The sequence below is a fragment of the Macaca fascicularis genome, chromosome X (assembly GCF_037993035.2).
Source record: "Macaca fascicularis isolate 582-1 chromosome X, T2T-MFA8v1.1".
Lineage (NCBI taxonomy): Eukaryota > Metazoa > Chordata > Mammalia > Primates > Cercopithecidae > Macaca > Macaca fascicularis.
The window spans coordinates 142,974,813-142,994,984 of NC_088395.1; the positions used below are offsets into that span (position 1 = coordinate 142,974,813).

At 41.8% G+C, this 20,172-nt stretch overlaps 1 protein-coding gene across 4 annotated transcripts in view; it reads right to left on the minus strand.

Annotated features, from left to right (window-relative positions):
- RBMX (RNA binding motif protein X-linked) overlaps positions 1 to 20,172 on the minus strand; it is a 96,898-nt gene that overhangs the window by 39,332 nt on the left and 37,394 nt on the right. Inside the window, exon 11 of one of the 4 annotated variants that reach the window (XR_012429913.1) lies at positions 5,148 to 6,389. The exons of the other annotated variants lie outside the window; for them this stretch is intronic. The gene's annotated coding sequence lies outside the window, so the exon portion shown is untranslated. Of the gene's footprint in view, positions 1 to 5,147; positions 6,390 to 20,172 lie in introns of those variants that run through there. 4 annotated transcript variants of the gene reach the window in all.

Genomic DNA, 20,172 nt, shown 5'->3' on the forward strand with positions numbered 1-20,172 from the left:
TGCTCCAAAAGATTCCTTGACATGAGATGTATCTGTGGTAGAAGAAAAATGTGGACTCCCTAAGAAGCCCAAATAGGAACCGTGCAGTGCAGACCCTTAGGGTTCTGGAGCAAGGCCACGCCATCTAGAAGCAGAAAGCTATATACCATTTGAAAGGAGCTCCTGGTATGCTCCTGGGCCCTGGTAGAGACTGAGCACTTGCTCTTCAGATTTTTTTTTTTTTTTTTAGAACTGGAGTCTCACTCTGTCACCCAGGCTGAAGTGCAATGGTACGATCTCGGCTCACTGCAACCTCTGCTTCCCGGGTTCCAGTGATTCTCCTGCTTCAGCCTCCCCAGTAGCTGGGATTACAGGCATGGGCCACCACATCCGGCTAATTTTTGTATTTTTAGTAGAGACAGAGTTTTGCCATGTTGGCCAGGCTGTTCTCAAACTCTTGACGTCAGATGATCCACCCACCTCAGCCTCCCAAAGTGCTGTGGTTGCAGGTGTGAGCCACCACACCTGGCCCAGATTTTTTTTTTTTTTTTTTTTTGAGTCCTTGCCCTTTGGATATCAAGTATCCGTGTTCCCAGTATTGCTCATCATGAGCTTGGGTCTGTCAGACCCACCCCGTCATAAGGTTGGGCAGGCCCCAGCAGCAATTTATTGTAAGATAAAGTGGTACATCCAGCAGGATTGGGTGCTAGCAGGCCAAAAGACCCAAGCAAGCTATAGAAACAGGTGGTCCAGACACCAATGTCACCCACAACTGATGCACTGGTGCTTCTTCCTTAACTAACATCAATGGGCACACAGAAGGGGAAGTATTCCTTATGATCAGCTGGCATAAAAGGAAAAATCTCAAATTTAGCTCATGGATAGATCGGCTCAGTATTTGTGTACCAGCTGAAAATATGTAGCTACTGCCCTACAACCCCACTCAAAGGTGTCTCTGAAAGACAGTGAGCAGAGCTTTGGGTGGTACACTTGGTCACCCACTTTGTGTGGAAGAAGTGGCCCAAACTTATTATACTGATCCATGGGAAACAGTGAATGGTTTGGCTAGTTGGTCAGGGGATTGGAAGGGAAAGATGGAAAGATTGGGATCAAGGAGGTCTGGGGAAAAGGCATATGAGTGGGACTATGGGAATGGGTACAAAGTGTGAAGGGTTTTGTCTCTTTATTTTAACATTAATCAGAATGCATTCGCTGCAGAAGCAGCACTAAATGACCAAGAGGACAGGATGATCTGGCCAGCAGATGTCAGCCAGTCTGTCCTCTGCCATCCCAGTGCTTACACAATAGAGTAGCCACAGTGGCAAAGACGGAGGTTACGCATGCCCAACAACATTGGCTTCCTCTCACCAAGACTAATGTAGAGATGGCTGTGGCTGAATGTCTAATCTTCTAGCAACAAAAACCACACCAAGTCCCCAGTATGGCACCATCCCTTGAGGATATCAAGACATGTGGTGTCAAAATGATTACATTCAACCCCTTCCCTCTAAAAAGGTCAGTGGTTCATTATGACAGAGATTGCCACATATGCCACATACGAATTTTTCCTTCACTGCCTGCAAGGACTCAGTCAGCACCACTACCTGAGATCATGATGTATCTGATCTACCAACATAGAATCTCTCCTAATGTCACCTCAGACCAAGAGATTCACTTTATGACAACTGTGATGCAGCAGTGAACACATGACAATGAAATTCATTGGCCCTACAACATTGTGCACCATTCAGAGGCTGCTGGTGTAATAGAGTGATAGAATGGCATTTTAGGGCCGGTTGCGGTAGCTCACGCCTGTCATCAATCCTCGCACTTTGGGAGGCCGAGGCAGGTGGATCATGTGAGGTCAGGAGTTCGAGACCAGCCTGGTCAACATGCTGAAACCCTGTCTCCATTAAAAATATAAAAATTAGCCGGGCATGGTGGTGGGTGTCTGTAATCCCAGCTACTCAGGAGGTTGAGGCAGGAGAATCGCTTGAACCCAGGAGGCAGAGGTTGCAGTGAGCCGAGATTGTGCCATTGCACTCCAGCCTGGGCTACAAGAGCAAAACTCTGTCTCAAAAAAATAAATAAATACATAAATAAATAATTTTTTTTTTAAAAGGCACTTTAAAGGCACAGACAAAGCACCAGCTTTGAAACTATCCCTGTGAGGATAGGGCACTATCCTTCAAGATGCAGTATTTGCAGACAGTCCCTGACTTATGATGGCTCCACTTAGAATTTTTTGACTTTATAATAGTGCAAAAGTGATACACATTCAGTAGAAACTACACTTCTACACTTTGAATATTGAATCTTGATCTTTTCCTGGGGAAGTGATATGTAATATGATACTCTCTTGTGATGTTGGTCAGGGGCAGCAAGCTGAGCTCCCACTCAGCCGGGCAATCACAAGGGTAAACAACCAATCCTCTACAGTGTACAACGTTGCCAGATGAGTTTGCACAACTGTAAGCTAATATAAGTGTTCTGAGCATGTTTAAGATAGGCTAGGCTAAGCGATAATGTTCACTAGGTTAGGTGTATTTAATGCATTTTTGACTAACAAAGTTGAGGAGCATCTGTACTCTAAACCAGGGATCAGCAAATTATGGACAACATGCCAAATCCAGCCCACTGCCTGTTTTGATAAATATGATTTTATTGGAACATAGCCATGCTCATTTGTTTACATACTGTCTTTGGCTGCTTTCATGTTACAACATCAGAGTTGAGTAGCAGCAACAGAGACCATATGGACTGCAAAGTCTAAAATATTTACTGTCTGGCCCTTTATAGAAAAAGCTTACTGACTCTAGCTCTAACTCAGAGATCATCATATAGTGTTCTGGCCCCAACAGGGTAAATACATGGGTGTAAGAACCAAGACATGGAAGTAAGAATGACCCTCTCATCATCACTCCTAATGAACTACTTGAGGAATTTATGCTTCCTGTCTCCACAACTTTAGGATCTATGCATCTAGAAGACCCAGTTCCCAGACGGGGATCACTTCCACAAAAGGACATAGTAGGAGTCCGACTACACCCAAAGCTACACCTATTAGCTGGTCACTTGGGCTCCTTCTGCCAATAGATCAGTAGGTATGAAAAACAGTTGCCATATTGACAGTGGGGATTGGCCCTAGATTATCGTGAGGATGTAAAGTTGCTGCTATATAATATGAGCAGGGAAGAGTATGTTTGGCATTCATGTGACCAAATGGGGCATCTCTTGCTACTGTAATGCCCAGTTTTAGCCATGAATGAGCAAGTGAAGCAACCACAGACCTGATAAGGGCATGAAAACGAGCTCAGACACACAGCGATAAAGGTATAGGTCACCCCATCAGGAAAGCCACCTAGACCAGCAGAAGAACCAAACAAGTTAGGGGAATCTAGAATGGGTGATGAAAGAAGAAAAGGAGAATATCAGTTAAAGTCTCAGAACCAATCAGAGCAGTCAAGGCTGTGGTTTGTTTAAATCTCCTCTTTAAGGCTGTGGTTTGTTTAAATCTCCCACCAACTAGAATCCTGGAAAAACCATGCCCAAATACAGTGAACTTAATAGGAAGTAGCAGGTGGATCTGATAGGTCCAAGGAATGAACTGTAGACACTGTTGGTGCCTTACACTGATCACCTTCATTAACTGGTGCATCCATTCCCCAGCTACATTGAGTGCTGTGGCTAAGAGTTTACACCTTTAAACATCTCCAAATAATTACCCTTTGCTAAGAGGAGCCACCTCTTCTGAAGACAACAGGGAAATTCAAACACCTCCCACCCCCACCCCACACCACTACCAACAATAATGACCAATGACTGACTGATAGGCCTAACTTCCTTGCCTCCTAATGGAAGAACTCCTCAAGTTCCTCATTGCTACATGAAACAACTCCTGACACATGTTACAGGCCATGACCACATGCATTCCTCCCCCGTATCTTCCTACTGTCATTCTTTTACAGGTTGTTCCTAAAGAGCCCTCCCTCAATAAATCACATACACCTACATGCCTGCCTCAGGCTCTGCTTCTGGGCCTTTCATGCAAAGGCAGAGCCATTTTCCTTAAGCTTACTGACCAGAGCACATGCTCCTTGCAGTCAGGAATGCCCCAAAGAAAGGGGATAAGTCACAGATGCCAAATTCTTAGTCCCAAATCACAATTCAGCATGTCACTCCTCCTCCCATGAGGAGCAGCAAAGGGCATAGAAAAGCCTGGAGTGTGACCTGAATATGTGTCCCTTCACCTGAAAACTGGGTAAATTAGGAATAAGTAATCCCCCTTGTCTTGGGTTGGCTCCCCAGAAGCAGGCTCTGAGATGAGGATTCAAGTACATGCAGTTAATTTAAGGCAGTGCTCCCAGGAGACCTCAATAAGGAAATTGAGGAAGCGGGACAGGAAAGCGGAAGTAGCTAAGCAAATGTGTAATTTCAGGCAACATCCCATGGAGGGTTGCTTCCACATGATCCCACAGGAGAATGCAGAGCATAAATTATGTCACAGGGTTTGTCCCTACTCAAGACAGAGGAATTAAACTTTCACCCAATAACCTTCATTTGGTAAAGACTATCCAGAACTTGCAAGCGGAAAAGGGTGGGGTTGCAAAAAGATGAATGTAAATTCTCAGGCATTGTCAGTTCTCTGCATGTACAAGCAAAGCAGCTCCTGAAAACAGGCTTCCAAGAGAGCCAGAGAGGCAAAGGTGCAGGCCTTTAGAAGTAAATATACACAGCCGGGCATCGGGGCTCATGCCTGTAATCCCAGCACTTTGAGAGGCTGAGGCAGCTAGATCACCTGAGGTCAGGAGTTTGAGAACAGCCTGGCCAACACAGAGTGAAACCCTGTCTCTACTAAAAATACAATAATTAGCTGGGAGTGGTGGCATATGCCTGTAATCCCAGCTACTCCGGAGGCTGAGGCAGGAGAATCACTTGAACCCGGAAGGCAGAGGTTGCAGTGAGCCGAGATTGTCTCACGGCACTCCAGCCTGGGTGACAAAGCAAGACTTTGTCTAAAAAAAAAAGGAAGTAAATAAACACAAAAGCCAGGGAAGGAGTTCAAGAAATTGTTAAAGGAATCTGAGAGGATCTGGGCAGAACAACAGTAATCAGTACAACCTCCTAACATTTAACGGTTTTTTTTTTTTTAACTGTCTTTATACATATTTTATGTATCATATAATTCACCCATTTCAAGTGTACAATTCACTGATTTTTAGTAAATTTACCATGCTGTGTTAACTATCATCATAAATCCACTTTAGAATGTTTTTATAACCCCAATAAGATCCCATTTATTGTTACTCCTTTTCCCCATCATGAGGACCAAGCAACTACTTTCTTGTCTCTAGGGAATCATACCGTTTGTACAATTCTGTGACTGGCTTCTTTCACTTAGGTCCATCTAGGTTGCAGCATGTATCAGTACTTCCTTGCTTGTTATGGCTGAATAATATTCCATTGTTTGAATATACCACATTTTGTTTATCCAGCCCTTAGTTGATGGACATTTGGGTTGTTTCTACTTTTTGGCTATCATGAATAATTCTACTCTGAAAATTCTTGCACTAGCCTTTGTGTGTACAAGTGCTTTCATCCCCTTTGTGTATATACCTTGAAGAGGAATTGCTGGGTCATATGGTAAATTTATGTTTAACTTTTTAAGAAATTGCCAAACTGTTTTCCAAAGTGAGTATACCATGTACGTGCCCATCAGGAATTTACGAGGATTACCATTTCTCTGTATCTTTGTCACAATTCTTTACTGTGTGCTTTTTTCTTTATTTCTGTAATTCTAGTACATACGCAATGATATCTCATTGTAGTTTTAATTTGCATTTCCATAACTAATGATATTGATCATATTTTCATGTTCAATGTATTAAAAACACCTTTCTTGAGGCACAATTTACATACCTTAAAATTCACTGGTGTAATTGCTCAAATCAACAATTTTTAGTAAATTTCCAGGGTTGTACAACCATCACTACAATCCACCACAAAGTTTCCATCAACCAGGGGAGATCCCTAATGTTCATTTGCAGTTAATCTCCACTCCCTTAAGCCTAAGGAACAACTAATCTATTTTCTATCTATACACATTTGTCTTTTCTGGACATTTAATATAATACTGGTCAGGCGTGGTGGCTCATGCCTGTAATCCCAGCACTTTGGGAGGCCGAGGAGGGTGGATCATTTGCAGTCAGGAGTTCAAGACCAGCCTGGCCAACATGGTTAAACCCCATCTCTGCTAAAAATACAAAAATTAGCCAGGCACGGTGGCACGCACCTGTAGTCTCAGCTACTCGGGTGGCTAAAATATGGGAATCGCTTGAGCTCAGGAAGTGGAGGTTGCAGTGAGCTGAGATTGTGCCTCTATACTCCAGCCTGGGCAAAAAAGCGAGACTCTGAAAACAAAACAAAACAAAACATCAGTTTATAGCATTGCTCAAGTCTTCAGAATATTTGTTCTATCCATTACTGAGAGCAATAATGAAGTCTTGAACTGTTCATTTCTGTCTTCAATTCTGTTATTCTTCTTGTATTTTGAGGCCCTGTGGTGAGTATGTGTACATGTTTATAATTATCATTACAATTCATATCTCTAATGAATTGACCTTTAGTCATTATATAATGTTCTAATTTCTCTCTAGTTACATTTCCTTGTGTATTAGAGTCTAGTTTATCTGATATTAATATAACCACACCAGTAGTCTTACGTTTACTGTTTGCATGGTACATCTTTTTTCTTGTTTGTTTGTTTGTTTGTTTGTTTTTGAGACAGTCTCACTCTGTCTCCCAGGCTGGAGTGCAACAGCGTGATCTTGGCTCACCATAAGTTCTGCCTCCTGCGTTCAAGCAATTCTCCTGCTTCAGCCTCCCGAGTAGCTGGTATTACAGGCGCCTGCCACCACACCTGACTAATTTTTGTATTTTTAGACAGGACTTCACCATGTTGGTCAGGCTGGGCTCGAACTCCTGACCTCAAGTGATTTGCCTTTCTCAGCCTCCCAAAGTGCTGGGATTACAAGTATGAGCCAACATGCCTGGCCATCGTTTTTCATCCTCTTAATTTCAACCTACTTGTGCCTTTGAAATTAAAGTACATCTCACGTAGACAGCATATAGTTGGATCTTGGGACATTTTTCCCACTCCGACAATATCTTCCTTTGATTCAGTTGTTTAATCCATTCACATTTAATATTATTGGTATGACTGGATTTATGTTGGCCATTTTGATAATTTTTTCTGTATGTCTCATCTTTTATGTTCATTTGTTCCTCTTTTATTTTCTTCTTTTGTATTAAACATATATTTTCTACTGTACCTTTTTAATTCCTTTGTTGAATGATTTCTCTATTTTGAGGGTTTTTTTCTTTTTAGTGATCGCTCAATTCTTTTGTACTAACTTATGTATTCACCATTTGTGGTACTCTTCAATTTTTTCTGTAGTTTCAAATTCTTTTTGGTGTCATTTACTTACTGTAATGTAGTTTCATCCCTGTCTCCTTCTTTATGCTATTATCATCATATATATCACATTTTGGCTGGGCACAGTGGCTCACGCATGTCATCCCAGTATTTTGGGAAGCCGAGGCAGGTGGATCACTTGAGGTCAGGAGTTTGAGACCAGCCTGACCAACATGGTGAAACCCACCTCTACTAAAAATACAAAAATCAGCCAGGCGTGATGGTGCACACCTGTAAATCCCAGCTACTCAGCTACTCAGGAGGCTGAGGCAGGAGGACTGCTTGAACTCGGGAGGCAGAAGTTGCAGTCAGCTGAGATCATGCCACTGCACTCCAGCCTGGGCGACAGAGTGAGACTCTGTCTCAAAAAGTTAAAAATTTGGCCGGGCGCGGTGGCTCAAGCCTGTAATCCCAGCACTTTGGGAGGCCGAGGCGGGTGGATCACGAGGTCAGGAGATCGAGACCATCCTGGCTAACATGGTGAAACCCCATCTCTACTAAAAATACAAAAAACTAGCCGGGCGTGGTGGCGGGCGCCTGTAGTCCCAGCTACTCGGAGGCTGAGGCGGGAGAATGGCGTGAACCCGGGAGGCGGAGCTTGCAGTGAGCCGAGATCGCGCCACTGCACTCCAGCCTGGGCGACACAGCGAGACTCCGTCTCAAAAAAAAAAAAAAAAAAAGTTAAAAATTTAAAAATTTTAAAAATCGTATATATTACATCTTTATATGTTAAAAGTCTAAGAATATGATTTTATAATTGCAGTTTTATGGAATTATTTTAAATCTATTAAGAGAATAAAAGATTAATTGTACACATACACATATAAGGGACTTCAAAACGTTTGTGGGAAAAATGGAATTAAAAACAAAAATGTAAGGTCAGGCGTGGAGGCTCATGCCTGTAATCCCAGCACTGTGGGAGGCTGAGGCAGATGCATCACCTGAGGTCAGGAGTTCGAGACCAATCTGGCCAACATGGTGAAACCCCATTTCTACTAAAAATATAAAAATTAGCGCTGGATGTGGCGGCGGACACCTGTAATCCCAGTTACTTGGGAGGCTGAGACAGGAGAATCGCTGAACCCGGGAGGCGGAGGTTGCAGTGAGCCAAGACCGTGCCATTGCACTCCAGCCTGGGCAGTAAGAGCAAAACTCCATCTCAAAAAAAAAAAGTAAATATAAACTTTATTTCTCAACATAAACTCCATCAAGTTCAAGACACTTCGGTAACGGATGATACCAGTCATTTAGTCCATCCCTAAAGAACTGAGGGTCCTGAGAATTTAACCATATGCTGTCTGTTTTATATTACTAGCAGAAGAAAAATGGGTGCCCTCTACAGATTCTTAAGATTAGGAAACAAAAAGAAGTCAGAAGGAACCAAATCAGGACTACAAGGCAGATGCCTAATTATTTTTCATCAAAATCCTCACAAAATTGCCCTTATTTGATGACAATGATGAGCAGGAAAATTGTTATCGTAAAGGAGGACTCTCTGGTGAAGCTTTCCTAGGTGCTTTTCTGCTAAAACTTTGGCTAACATTCTCAAGACATTCTCATAATAAGCAAATTTTATTGTTTTTTGGCCTTCCAGAAAGTCAACAAGCAAAATGCCTTGAGCATCTGTAAACACTGTTGCCATGACCTTTGTTCTTGACTACTGTGTTTTTGCTTTGACTGAACCACTCCAACTGTTGGTAGCCATTGCTTTGTGCTTTGCCTTCAGGATTGTACTGGTAAGGCAACATTTCATATCCTGTCACAAGTCTTCAAAGAAGTGCTTCAAAATCTTGATCCCACTTATTTAAGATTTCCTTTGAAAGCTCTGTTCTTGTCTGAAGCTGATCTGGCTACAATGGTTTTGGCATCCATCAAGTAGAAAATTTTCTCAACTTTAGTTTTTCAGTCAGAATTGGGTGAGCTGAACCAACTGAAGGGTCTATGATGTTGGCTATTGTTTCTGTCATTGATCATTGGTGATTATTAGGTACTCCTTCAATTAGGGCATGAGCAAGATGAACTCATGCCTTAATTGAAAGAGTACCAATTGAAGGAGCAACTTTTCTCCTCACAAAATGATGTGGATGGTCTGCCACTGTGGGCTTCATCTTCAACATTGTCTCATCCCTTCTTAAAATGAGTTATCCATGCTGGGCACAGTGGCTGACGCCTGCAATCCCAACACTTTCGGAGGCCGAGGCGGGCAGATCACTTGCAGAAGTTCAAGACCAGCCTGGGCATTATGGTGAAACCCTATCTCTACAAAAAACATAAAAATTAGCTGGGCATGGTGGTGTACACCTGTAGTCCCAGCTAATAGGGAGGCTGAAGTAGGAGGATCACTTGAGCCTGGGGGGTTGAGGCTGCAGTGAGCCACGAACATGCCACTGTACTCCAGCCTGGGTGACAGAGCAAGACCCTGTCCCAAAAAATAAAAAGGAAATGAGTTATCCATTTGTAAACTGCTGATTTATTTGGATCTTTGTCCCCACAAACTTTTCATAATGCATCAACGATTTCACCATTCTTCCACCCAAGCTTCACCATAAATTTAATGTTTGTTCTAACTTCAAATTTAGCAGAATTCATGTTGCTCTGATAGAGGCTATTTCCAAACTGATGTCTTATTCTTTTTATGCCTCAAACTAGGGCATTAAGGTATGTTATAACAAGTTAGTACAGGTTTATTTGGATGCTAAAATTTTTGGAATCCATGTATAGTTTTTTCATAATATGCATTTCCATGAACTTTTAGAAAACTCCGTGTGTGTGTGTGTGTGTATGTGTGTGTAGATATATACACCTTACACTGTTTATAATTGCCTACATAATTACTTTTACTTGTGCTTTTCATTTGTGTGGATTCGATTTAATATCTAGTGTTATTTTCTCCCTAAAGAACTTATTTTGGCATTTCTTTTGGGTTTATTCTTCTAATTTCTTGTAAGGCAGTTATGCTAGCAATACATTTTATCATTCATTTGAGAATTTATTTTGCCTTCAGTTTTGAAGAATACTTTTGCTGCATATGGATTCTTGCTTGACAGACTTTTCTTTAAGCACTTGGAATATATCATCTTACTGCCTGCTGGCATCCCTTGTTTCTGATGAGAGGCCAGGTGTTAATCTACACGTTTCTTACATTTGTAGATTCATGGAATCATCACAATCAAAATGTAGAATTGTTCCATCATGATAATGCTCCTTCATTCAGTCTCTATAGCCACATTCAGCCCCTCCATGCCCCACTCCTTGGCAACTATTGATCTGTTCCCCATCTCTATAATCTTGTTATTTTAATAATGTTATTTAAATGAAATCATACATTATGCAACTTTCTGAGGTTGACTTTTTCACTCAGCATAATTCTCTTTTGATTTATCTAGGTATGTGCATGTATTGACAGTACATTTTTTTTTTTTTTTTTTTTTTGCTGTGTAGTATTTCATGATATGGATATAGCACATTTTGTTTAACCATTCACCCACTGAAATGTGTTAGGGTCATTTGCAGTTTGGGCTAGTATAAAGCAAGCTGCTTTCAGCCAGGCACAGAGGCTTACACCTGTACTTCCAGCACTTTTGAAAGCCAAGGTGGGCAGATCGCTTTGAGGTCAGGAGTGAGACCAGCCTGGCCAATATGACAAAACCCTGTCTATAAAAAAAAAATACAAAAATTAGCCAGGGGTGGTAGCAGCAGAGGTTGCAGTAAGTCGAGATCGTGCCACTGCACTCCAGCCTCCTGGGTGACAGAGCTATGCTCTGTCTCACAAAAAAAAAGGAAGGAAGGATGGAAGAATGGAAGGATGGAAGGATGGAAGGATGGAGGGATGGAGGGATGGAGGGAAGGAGGGAAGGAGGGAAGGAGGGAAGGAGGGAAGGAGGGAAGGAGGGAAGGAGGGAAGGAAAGGGAAGCAAGCTGCTTTCAACATTCACATACAGGTTTATGAACCTAAGTTTTCATTTCTCTAGAATAAGTGGTGGCCAAGAGTGCACTTGCTGCATCACATAGTAAGTGAGGTGTAATTTTTTAAGAAACTACAAAAATATTCTCCAGAGTGGCTATACCATTTTTACACTGTTACCAGCAATGTATGAGTGATCCAGCTTGGTAAATCCTTACCAGCATATGGTGTTGACATGGTTTGGCTCTGTGTCCCGCCCAAATCTCATCTTGAATGGTAACCCCCATAATCCCCATATGTTGAGGGAGGGACCTGGTAGGAGGTGATTGGATCATGGGGGCATTTCCCCCATGCTGTTGTCACAATAGTGAGCAAGTTCTCATGAGATCTGATGGTTTTATAAGTGTTTGACAGTTCCTCCTCACATACTCTCTCACCTGCCACCATGTAAAACGTGCCTGCTTACCCTTACACCCTGATTTGGTAAGTTTCCTGAGGCCTCCTGAGCCATGCAGAACTGAGTCAATTAAACCTCTTTCCTTTATAAATTATCTAGTCTCAGATAGTATCTTTATAGCAGTGTGAGAATGGAGTAATACAGGTTATCACTATTTTTCTTTTTTTTTAGTTTTAGCCAACCTGATAGTGATATAGTGATCTCACTACAGTTTTAATTTTCATTTCTGTAATGTCTAATGATGTTATCTTATGATGTGCTTACTTACCATCCATTGTCCTTTTCAGTGAATGTCTGTTCGTATCTTTAGCTCAATTTCTTTTTTTTTTTTTTTTTTTTTTTTTTTTTGAGACAGAGTCTCGCTCTGTCGCCCAGGCTGGAGTGCAGTGGCCGGATCTCAGCTCACTGCAAGCTCCGCCTCCCGGGTTCACGCCATTCTCCTGCCTCAGCCTCCCGAGTAGCTGGGACTACAGGCGCCCGCCACCTCGCCCGGCTAGTTTTTTGTATTTTTTTAGTAGAGACGGGGTTTCACCGTGTTAGCCAGGATGGTCTCGATCTCCCGACCTCATGATCCGCCCGTCTCGGCCTCCCAAAGTGCTGGGATTACAGGCTTGAGCCACCGCGCCCGGCCTAGCTCAATTTCTTTTTCCTTTTTTTTTGAGACTAAGTCTCGCTCTGTCACCCAGGCTGGAATGCAGTGGCAAGATCTCAGCTCACTGCAACCTCCACCTCCCAGGTTCAAGCGATTCTCCTGCCTCACCCTCCCGAGTAGCTGAGATTACAGGCACCTGCCACCACATCCTGCTAATTTTTGTATTTTTAGTAGAGACAGGGTTTCACCATGTTGGCCAGACTGGTCTCGAACTCCTGACCTCAGGTGATCCACCCACCTTGGCCTCCCAAAGTACTGGGATTACAGGTGTGAGCCACCACACCCAGCACTCTTTAGCTCAATTTCTAATTGAAATGCTTGTTTTTTTAACTGTGGAATTTTGAGAGCTCTTTATATATTATAGATTCAGGGCTTTTGTCAGATATGTGGTTTGCAAATATTTTCTCAGTCTTTGCCTAGTCTTTTTATTCTATTAATGGGGTCTTTTGTAGATCAAAAGTTTTTTATTTTGATGAAGTTCAATTTATCCATTTTGTTTCCTTTGTGGATTGCACTATGGTGTCAAATCCAAAAACTCTTCACCTGTCTTTAGGTCCAACAGGTTTTGTCATACTTTTTTTTCTAAAAGTTTTATAATTTTACACTTAATATTTAAATATGAGGTCCATTTGGAATTAATTTTGTATAAGTCATGAGGTTTAGGTTAAGATTAGCTTTTTTATTTTTAACCTAGATATCCAATTGTTCCAGCACTGTTTATTAAAAGCTCTATTCTTCCTTGAGTTACTTTTATGCCATTGTCAAAAATCTTTTAGGCAGCTAGGCATGGTGGCTCACGCCTGTAATCCCAGCACTTTGAGAGGCTGAAGCAGGCGGATCCCTTGAGGTCAGGAGTTCAAGACCAGCCTGGCCCACATAGTAAAACCCCATCTCTACTAAAACACAAAACTTAGCTAGGTGTGGTGGTGCATGCCTGTAGTCCCAGCTACTCAGGAGGCTGAGGCAGGAGAATCACTTGAACCCAGGAGGCAAAGGTTGCAGTGAGCCAAGATAGTGCCATTGAGCTCCAGCCTAGGCAACAAGAGCGAAACTCTGCCTCAAAAACAAAAAACAACAAAAATCTCTTAGGCATATTTGTATGAGTCTATTTTTGGGTTCTCTATTCTGTCCTATTAATCTATATGACTACCCCTCAACAAATACCACATTGTCCAGATTATAGGATTTGCGTATTAGGCTTTAACATCAAGTAATTTCTCCTACTTTATTCTTTCTCAAATTTAAGTATTTTAGAGACTGTTCCTTTTCATGAAAAATTTTGAATAATCTTGTATATGCTATCTGCATCAATCGATATATTATCATTTTCTTTTTTGGGGGGGTTGGAGGAGGGCTTGGGGAACAGGGTCTCACTCTGTCGCCCAGGTTGGAGTGCAGTGGCGCAATCTTGGCTCACTGCAACCACCACCTCCTAGGCTCAAGCGATTCCCCCACGTCAGCCTCCCAAGAAGCTGGGACTATAGATGTGTGCCACCATGCCCGGCTAATTTTTGTGTTTTTGGTAGAGACAGTGTTTCACCATGTTGGCTAGGCTGGTCTCAAACTCCTGACCTCAAATGATCTGCCCACCTCGGCCTCCCAAAGTGCTGGGATTACAGGTGTGAGCCATTGCATCCAGCCTATTTTCTTCCTTAGTCTATTGATACGGTGGACTACATTAATTGATCTTTGAATATTGCACCGGTCTTGCATTACTGGTTTAAATCTCTTAATCTGTTTTAGTCAAGGTTCCCCAGAAAGAACCAATGGAATACACATAGAAAGAGATATATAAGAAGGGATTTATTAGGGGAATTGGCTCACTCAATTATGGAATCTGAGAAGTCCTACAACAGGCCATCTGTAAGTCTGAGAACCAGGAAAGCCAGTGGCATGGCTCAGTTCCAGTTCAAAGACCTCCAACCCAAGGAAGCTGGTAGTGTAATGCTCAGCCTGAGGCTCAAGGCCCCAGAGCCCAGGGGGCTGCTGGTGTGAGTCCCAAAGGCCAGAGAAACAACTGGATTTCTTACATCTAAGGGCAGGAGAAGAAGGGTGTCCCGGCTCCAGAAGAGCAAGAATTTTTCCCTTCCCTCAACTTTGTGTTACACCCAGGCTCCCAACTGATTGAACAGTGCTCAGCAACATGAGGGCAACTCTTGTCCATTCAGTTCACCAACTCAAATGCCAATCTCCTCTGGAAACACCGTCACAGACACACCTGGAGCAGCCAAATCATTCTAATCTAATGCCAAACTACCTGAGCTTCCCTTTAAGCAAAAGAGGGATGGGCTCAGTGCTTAATGAAACATTAATAATAATGAATTATCTACCAGTTTTCCAGAATTCCTTAACCAGTCGGCACCCAAAATCAATCATCACAGTTGTGGTGTATAATTTGCTTTGTGTGTTACTGCATTTGATTTGAAATACACACACACATACACACACATATATATATATATGTGAGACAATCTGGCTTTGTCACCGAGGCTGGAGTATAGTGGCACAATCATGGCTCACTGTAACCTCCCATCTCCCAGGTTTAAGCAATTCTCCTGCCTCAGCCTACCAAGTAGCTGGGATTACAGGCGTGCACCACCACTCTCAGCTAACTTTTGTATTTTTAGTAGAGACAGAGTTTCACCAGGCTGGTCTTGACTTCCTAGCCTGAAGCAATTTGGCTGCCTCAGCCTCCCAAAGTGCTGGGGTTACAGGCATGAGCCACTGCACCCAGCCTGATTTGCTAATATTTTATTAAGGATTTTTGTTTCTATGTTTATGAGACACATCAGTTTATAGTTTTTATAGTTTTTGCTTTTGTGCTCTCTTCAGTTTTGGGATCACAGTAATACTGGCCTCATAAAATGAGCTAGGAAGTGTTCCATCCTCTTCTATTTCTGGGGGGAGATTGTGTAATATTGATGTTAATTCTTTAAATGTTTGGGAAGATTCTTCAGTGAACAAAGTGATATAAGCACGGAGATTTCTTTTTTAGAAGACTTGTAGTTATGAATTCATTTTCTTTAATGGTTAAAGGACTATTCTGATGATTTGGGGTTTTTGTTGTTGTTGTTGTTTTGAGATGGAGTTCCGCTCTTGTTGGCCGGGCTGGAGTGCAATGGCGCCATCTCGGCTCACTGCAACCTCCACCTCCTGGGTTCAAGCGATTCTCCTGCCTCAGCCTCCTGAGTAGCTGGAATTAACAGGCATGTGCCACCATGCCCGGCTAATTTTGTATTTTAGATAGAGACGGGGTTTCTCCATGTTGGTCATGGCTGGTCTTGAACTCCCGACCTCAGGTGATCCGCCTGCCTCAGCCTCCTGAGTAGCTGGAATTAACAGGCATGTGCCACCATGCCCAGCTAATTTTGTATTTTAGATAGAGACGGGGTTTCTCCATGTTGGTCATGGCTGGTCTTGAACTCCCGACCTCAGGTGATCCGCCTGCCTCAGCCTCCCAAAGTGCTGGGATTACAGGCACGAGCCACCGCGCCCGGCCGTTGTTGTTTTCAAACTACTGTGCTCAAGTGATCCTCCCCTTATCCTCCCAAAGTGTTGGAATTACACGCATGAGCCACTGCGCCTGGCCCGATTTGTTTTATCTTGATTTAGTTTGGGTATCTGCACAGTTTTGGAAAAACTGACCAGTTTCCTCTAAGTTGTCAAATTTGTAAGTGTCAAGTTGGTCCTAATATTTTTTCATTTTAACAACCGTAGGCTCTGTAGTGATATTCACTGTTTGAATCTGATAGGGGTACTTACGTCGTCTCTCCTTTTACCTTTGTCAATCTTGCTACAGGTTTATAAATTTTATTTTTATTTTTTAAGAATAACTAGGTTTAAGGAGGCAGAAGTTGTAGTGAGCCAAGATCACACCACTGCACTCCAGCCTGGTGACAGAGCAAGACTCTCTCAAAAAAAAAAAAAAAGAATAACCAGGTTTTTTTGCAACATATATTTTAATGTATTTTAATTGCTATTGATACATAATAGTTGTACTTATTTATCAGATACATGTGATATTTTGATATGTGTACAATGTGTGATAATCATATTAGGATAATTGAGGTATCCATTACCTCAAGCCTTTGAACATTCCAATTCCTCTCTTTTAGTTATTTCAAAATGTACAATAAATTAGAGATAACTATAGTTGCCCTATCATGCTACTGAACATGAGATCTTATTCCTTGTATCTAACCGTATTTCTATACCCATTAACCATCACTTTTTATCCTCTCTTCCCACTACCCTTCCCAGCCTCTGGTAACCACCATTCTACTCTCTATCTTCATGAGTTCAATTTTTTTTTTTTTTTAAGCTCTCAAATATGAGTAATAACATGCAATATTTGTCTTTCTGTGCCTGGCTTATTTTGCTTAACATAATATCTTCCAGCTCCATCCATGCTGTTACAAATGACAAGATTTTCTTCTTTTTTTATGGATGAATTTCATTGTGTATATGTACCACATTTTAGAAGAACGGATTTTTGTTTTATTGATTTCTCTATTGTTTTCCTGTTTTCAATTCCAGTGATTTTTCTTTTTTTCTTGTTTTTTGTTTTTTTTGTTTTTTTTTTTTTTTTTTTTGAGATGCAGTCTCACTCTGAGGCCCAGGCTGGAATGCAGTGGCGCAATCTCGGCTCACTGCAACCTCCAGCTCCTGGGTTTGAGCTATTCTCCTGCCTCAGCCTCCCGAGTAGCTAGGATTACAGGTGTGTGCTACCACACCCAGCTAATTTTTGTATTTTTAGTAGAGACGGTGTTTCACCATGTAGGCCAGGCTAGTCTCAAACTCCTGACCTCAAGTGATCCTCCCGCCTCAGCCTCCCTAAGTGCTGGGATTACAGGCATGAGCCACCACGCTTGGCCTCAGTGATTTCTGTTCTTACATTGTTTCTTTTCTTCTGCTTTCTTTGGTTTATTTTTATTTTTTAATATTTAATTTTTTTTTTTTTTAGTAGAGATAGGGTCCCACTATGTTGTCTGGGCTGGTCTTGAACTCCTGGGCTCAAGCAATCCTCCCACCTCAGCCTCCCCAAGTGCTGGGATTACAAGCATAAGCCATTGTGCCCAGCCCTTTGGTTTCATTTGCTTTTCTTTTTCTAGTTGCTTGAATCAGGAACTTAGATTATTAATTTAGATTATTAATTTGAGATCTTTCCTTTTTTCTAATATAAGCATCATTTAGTATTACAAATTTTTCTTTCATGGAATTGTAAAATGGTATAGCCACTTTGGAAAATAGTTTTGTATTTCCTCAAAATGGCAAACAATGAGTTACCTTAGGACCCAGCAATTCTACTCGGAGGTATATACCCCAAAGAACTGAAAACATAGGGGTTCATACCAAAACCTGCTCAGGAATGTTCATAGTAGCATTATTCATCATAGACAAAAAGTATAACTCCCAAATATCTATCAACTGATGAATGGACAAACCAAATATGATACATTCATACAATGTAATATTATTTGACCAAGAGATGAAGTGCTGATGTATACCTCAATGTGCATGAACTTTGAAAACATTCTAAGTAAAAGAAGTCAGTCATGAAAAACTAAATATTGTATGATTCAATTTATATGCAAGCACAGAATAGGAAAATTCATAGAAATAGAAAGTAGTTATTTCTGGGCCCAGGGGCAGAAAGGAATAGAAAGTGACTAAGAGTAAATAAGGGGTTTCCTTTTAGGGTGATGGAAATTTTTTTCTTTTTTTTGGAAACAAGGTCTCACTCTGTCACACAGGCTGACATACAGTGGTGTGATCATAGCTCACTGCAGCCTTAACCTCCTGGGCTCAAGCAATTCTCCTGCCTCAGCCTCCCAAGTAGCATGGACTACAGGCACGTGCTACCTACCATGCCTGGCTAAAATATTCTTAAGTTAGATAGTGGTGATGGTTGCACAACTCTGTAAATATGCTTTAAAAAGAAAAAAAAAAAAAAACCCAAAACATTGAATTGTACACTATAAAAAGTAAATTAGACCAGGTACAGTGGTTCATGCCTATAATCCCACCACTTTGGGATGCCAAGGCAGGATCACATGAGCCCAGCAGCTCCAGACCGGCCTGAACAGCAAAGTGAGACCCCATCTCTACAAAACTAAAATCGGCCAGGCGTGGTGGCATGTATTTCTATTACTGATTTCTAGTTTGGTTCTACTACAGTCAGAGGACATATTCTGTGTGGTAGGCAGAATAATGGCCACCCAAAGATGTCTACATCTTAATCATTGGAACCTGTATGTTATGATACATGGCAAAGAGGAATTAAGACTGCAGATGAAATTAAAGATGCTAATCAGTTTACTAAAAATAGGAGATTACCCTGGTTTATCCACATGGGCCCAATCTAATCATAAAAGTGGAAGAGGGGCCAAGCGAAGTGGCTCACGCCTGTAATCTCAGCACTTTGGGAAGCCGAGATGGGTGGATTACCTGAGGTCAGGAGTTCGAGACCAGCCTGACCAACATGGTGAAACCCCATCTCTACTAAAAATACAAAATTAGCAGGGTGTGGTGGCGCATGCCTGTAATCAGAGCTACTCGGGAGGCTGAGACAGGAGAATCACTTGAACCCAGGAGGCGGAGGCTGCAATGAGCCAAGATCACACCACTGCACCCCAGCCTGAGCAACAAGAGCGAAATTGGGTCTAAAAAAAAAAAAAGTGGAAGAGGGAAGCAAAAAAGAGAGATGCAGCATGACAAGGATTTAATCTGCCATTGCTGACTTTGAAGATGAAGGAAGCGGGACACAAGCCAAGGAATCTGTTAGCCTCTAAAAGCTGGGAACAGCTTCAGTTTACAGTCTGCAAGTAAACATGGACCTCATTCTTATAACCACAAGGAATTGAAGTATGTCAACAATTGAGCAAGGAAATGGATTCTCCCTTAGAGCCTATAGAAAGGAATGCAGCCGGCCAGGCACGGTACCTCACACCTGTAATCCCAGCACTTTGGGAGGCCGAGGCAGGTGGATCACCTGAGGTCAGGAGTTCGAGACCAGCCTGACTAACATGGTGAAACCCCATCTCTACTAAAAATAGAAAATTAGCCGGGCATGGTGGTACATGCCTGTAATCTCAGCTACTCCGGAGGCTGAAGCAGGAGAATCGCTTGAACCTGGGAGGCAGAGGTTGCGGTGAGCCGAGATCGCACCATTGCACTCCAGTCTGGGCAAGAAGAGTGAAACTCCCATCTCAAAAAAAAAAAAAAAAAAAAAAACAAGAAAGAAAAGAATGCAGCTCTTCTGGTGCCTTGATTTTAACCTGAGACCCATGTCAGACACCTGACTTACAGAAATGTAAGATAATATATTTGTAATTATCTAAACCACTAAGTATGTGGTAATTTGTTACAGCAGCAACAGAAAATACGTTCTGAGTTGAATTTTTTTTTAATTGAGTTTTATGACCCAGGATATGATTCTATCTTGGCGAATATTTTATGGGCACTTGAAAGTAATGTGTATTCTGTTGTTGGTAGAGTGTTCTATAAACGTCAACTGGATCCTCTTAGTTGATGACATTCTTCAGTTCTTCTATATCTTTGCTGATTATATTTACAGTAGTCTGTCAATACTGAGTGTGGATATTGAAATCCCTGTCTACAATTATGGATGTTTAAATTTCTTCTTAATTCTATCAGTTTTTATTTATAAAGGTTAAGCTTTGTTGTTTGGTGATTATGGATGTTTA